General features: G+C 47.2%; 1 non-coding gene across 1 annotated transcript; it reads right to left on the bottom strand.

Annotated features, from left to right (window-relative positions):
• Nucleotides 1-3,260: 3,260 nt before the first annotated feature.
• Nucleotides 3,261-3,331, bottom strand: TRNAG-CCC (transfer RNA glycine (anticodon CCC)). Its single transcript has one exon. It is a non-coding gene; the product is annotated as a tRNA-Gly (tRNA).
• Between the last annotated feature and the right edge of the window lie 1,069 nt (nucleotides 3,332-4,400).

The following is a 4,400-nucleotide window of genomic DNA, read 5'->3' as shown; positions in this document are numbered from 1 at the left end:
GTGCTGTGGTTGAATCAGTGTCGCATACTAGTATGCTTGCACCCAATCGGCTTCAGGCGGGTCGATTACACTTAGTTCACAGACTACACACACATCCAAAGCCACTACAACACTACAAGCACTTCTCACCCTACATAGAGTCTCTACCAGACAGCCTAAGCCACTGGGTAGAGATACATTGGCTGTATCGTCCCTGCTTCGGTAGGGATAGGCCGGTCCTGCAGTGGACCTCAACGGCTGATGATGATGATATATATATATATATATATATATATATATATATATATATATATATATATATATATATAGGTAGATATACATTGGCTGTATCGTCCCTGCTTCGGTAGGGATAGGCCGGTCCTGAAGTGGACCTCAACGGCTGATGATGATGATGATATATATATATATATATATATATATATATATATATATATATATATATATATATATATATATATATATATATATGAGGTGTGTCAGAAAAGTTCCAGGACTGAGTGTGCTGTGTGAGCTATGAGTGGGAGAGGGATTAGCGGGTTGCGTCACCGTGTGACGTAATATCCAGGGAGTATATGACTGTGATCTCAGCTCTCTGCAGCCATTGATCTTTTTTTTCACAAACTTTTGTATACATGTCCTCTGTTTCAGGTCGTCAAGCGATGAGCACAGAGCAACGAACCAACCTGAAGTTTCTGGTCCGGTTGTGGAAAACTCCGTCTGAAGCACGGGGAATGCTGCAGCAGGTGTACGGAGATGAGACGATGTCATGCTCACGTGTTTTTGAGTGGTACAAGAGGTTCAAAGAGGGATGCGAGGACATGGAAGACCACCCCAGGAGCGGAAGGCCTTCAATGAGCAGGACTGAGTCCAACGTTGAGCGTGTCAGGCAGATTGTGTGTGGCGATTGTAGGTTGACTGTTCGACTGATCGCAAATAAGCTGGGCATGAACCGGGACAGAGTCTGGAAGTTTATCACTGAAGATTTGGGTATGTGGAAAGTCTGCGCAAAGATGGTGCCGAAGCTGCTGAATGATGACCAGAAGGATCGGCGCATGCAGGTGTGTCAGGACATCCTCGAGCTTCTTGAAACCGAACCAGACTTGCTAGGGAGAGTCATCACTGGTGATGAGTCATGGATCTTCAAGTACGACCCGGAGACCAAACGCCAGAGCCTTCACTGGAAGAGTCCGATGTCGCCAAGGCCGAAGAAAGCAAGACAGTCGAAGTCCAAAGTCAAAGTCATGTTGATCGCATTCTTCGATGTGAGGGACATTGTCCCCACCGAGTTCTTGCCACAGGGCCAGACGATTAACCAGCACGCCTACAAAGAGATCCTGCAGCGTTTGCTTCGTTCAGTGCGCGAGAAGAGGCGAGAGTTGTGGCAGGACAACTCATGGTTGCTTCACCATGACAAGGCGCCTGCTCACAGTGCCCTGAGCATCCGACAGTTCCTGGCCGAGAGGAACATCGCCGTGCTGGAGCAACCTCCCTACTCACCCGACCTGGCTCCGCGTGCTTTTTCCTCTTCCCCAAGCTCAAGGGGGTCATCAAGGGGACCCGTTTTGAAGACGTGGAAGACATCAAGATGGCCGTGACGACAGAGCTGCGGAGGATCCCGGAAGAATCCTTCCAGGAGTGTATGGAGGCGTGGCAGAGAAGGATGGGAAAGTGTGTTAGACTCCAAGGGGATTACTTCGAAGGGACAACTCGTAGTTTGTAGTTTGGATTTGAAATATATCTTCTTTGACATCAGTCCTGGAACTTTTCTGACACACCTCGTATATCGCTATAATGATACCACTTATAAGTACTGGCCTAGGATATATATGGGTAGATATGCTGTTATCATAACCAAAAATCTAGCCAACGTCCCCAGCTTACATCTTGCTTACTTTCCTCCCTTCTGCGTCCTTCAGACTCATAATCTCCATTAATTGCTATTCATTTTATTTTCTTCCCAGTTTCAAACATTTTTCCTCTCTCCTCCTACTTACCGTTCGCCTTTACCTCCATTCATGTCCGCCTCTCTCCTTACGTTCTTCTTTCCCGCTTCTTTCTATGCCTGCTACCATTCTCCTCATCTTAACTCTTGCACTCTTACATTTCACAACCAAAATTCATCCTTCTTTCAGTTTCATCAGTCTCTTTGTTCCTTCGTTCTTCCCTCTCTCTTCCATTCCTCTTGTCATTTTCTCAACTCTTAAACTCTTACATTATTCTCCCCTTCTCCCATTCTTATATCTCCTCTCTCTCCCCTCCCCCCCTCTCTCTCTACATTCTTCCCCCCTCACTGTCCCGTTCTTCTGTCTCTTTATTTCCTCATTCGTTTCATATGTTTCTCTCTCTCTCTCTCTCTCTCTCTCTCTCTCTCTCTCTCTCTCTCTCTCTTACTTCCTCGTGTCTTGATTTTCTTCTAATCCTATCCCTGTTCTTAAATCATTCCTTCCCCTCCCCCTTCTTCCGCTTTTTCTCTCCTTTCCTCCCTTTACGTCCTCGTTTCATTTCCTAGTTCTGCCTTCCTTTCATTTATCTTTCCTCTTCAGTCGTAAACGCTTGCCAGGTGTAAGAATGACTATTTTTTACGGCAATTTACGGATCACTTGGCCTTGTTAGATGTGATTAGCCTGCATCCCACATTACAGAGCGTAGTCAGCAACGATACAGAAAAGGCAGACATGATCTATCGTTATCATATGCTTTAGAAATTACTGTACAAAACAGGGGGCTTCACACCTTGCTTTCTCTCTCTTGCATTCACTTAGCAAAAACCCTTCCTCTTCCTTTTCTTTTCACGTTCACATTTCTTATTGATCTCTCGTTCTTTCATCTCTCTTCCACTTCTCTTCTTTCCCTCTTCTTCAGTCTTACACACTCCTATATTTCTTGTTACCTACCCTTCTTCTTTTTTTTTTTTTTTTTACGTATCCGACTCTGGATAAAGGCTTCAAGACCTATTCCCAAGTCTCCTTGGGGCCCAGTAGTCCTCCTACATCTCCACATGTCGCCATTTTGTTGTTAACACCCATACCATCATCCATACTGAATACATGCTAGGGCTGTCTCATACAGGACTGGTGTACTGGTATTAGCGGGGGTACTTTTATGACATGTCGGCGGGTCATCTGGTAGATCAGAAAAGTCTGCTTTTTAAGAAATTCAAATCCTTAAACTCTTCCCTGCCCCTGCCGGGATTCGAACCTGGGTCCATTAGGACTGCAGGCCGCCTCTCTAACGATTCTGCCACGGCCTCCCCTAAAAAGTGCGCCGCCCGGGACTCGAACCCGGGTCGCAAGAATGGGAATCTTGCATGATACCACTACACCAGCGGCGCCGTGAACAATCTTTTCCTCTGTCTTTTCCATTCCTCTACTTTTCTTCCCTCCATTTCATCCTCTTTACACCTTGTTTCTCTAGTTCTTCCTTTTCTTCTCCACTCCTCTTTTCTACTTCGCTTTCTTCGCGACCTTTGCCCTCTCGCATTTCTTTCTCAACCCTTTCGAAACCCTCTTGCCTTCTCCTACCTGTCTTCCATTCCTTCTGGCCTCATTTTCTCCCTTATTATTCACCTCCCTTCTTCCTTCCTCTTCTCCCCTCTAATCCCCTCCATTCCCTTCTCACTTCCTTTCCTCCCTTCTCATTCACTTGCCTATTCTCCCGTCTCCAACCCTCCTATCCAGTCCTCTCCCTTTCTTCTCTCTTCCCACCCCGTCATCTACCTCCCTTCTATCCCATCCCTTCCTCTCCACTCGTTTCTCTTCTGTCTCCTCCCCTCCCCTCCCTTCTCTCCTCTCCCTTCCCTTCTCAAGATTTTCCCTCCTCTTCCCTCCTGCCTCTCCCTTTTCCTCCACTCCCCCCCCCCAAGCCTTTACCTTTCATCTTTCCAATCCTCTCTTAACTCCTCATCCATTCCTTACTTTCCCGTTTCTCTCCTTGCCTCCTCACTCCCACCCTTCTCTCTCCTCCACTACATTTTTACACTCTTTCCTGCATTCCTCCACTTATCTTCTACCCCTCTCTCATCTCCCTCTTTACATCCTTCCCTCTCTCATCTCCCTCCTTACCTCCACCCCTCTCTCATCACCCTCCTTACCTCCACCCCTCTCTCATCTCCCTCCTTGCCTCTACCCCTCACTCCCCCCTCCCCACCTTGGTCTCCATTAACACAATATCAGGACTGTTTGCTGGGCGTAGCTTGGTGGCGGCCTGAGATATTACCGCCTCCCTTGACCACCCCCTGTAAGTACCCTCTCAGGCCCTCCCTCGCCCCCTTCATGTCCCTCTCTCACCATCTTTCATTTTTCTTATACACACCGTCGCAATCCACTTCAGTTCTCCTTCATGCCCCCTTGTAAGTCCCCTTCTTAGAGCCCTTTACTTCCTCCTTTCTGGCACCCCTTAAG

The sequence above is a fragment of the Coenobita brevimanus genome, chromosome 1 (assembly GCF_032717465.1).
Source record: "Coenobita brevimanus isolate Jiangsu-jjx chromosome 1, ASM3271746v2, whole genome shotgun sequence".
NCBI lineage: Eukaryota > Metazoa > Arthropoda > Malacostraca > Decapoda > Coenobitidae > Coenobita > Coenobita brevimanus.
The sequence above is the reverse complement of the archived record's forward strand: the minus strand, read 5'-3'. Positions and strand labels throughout refer to the sequence as shown.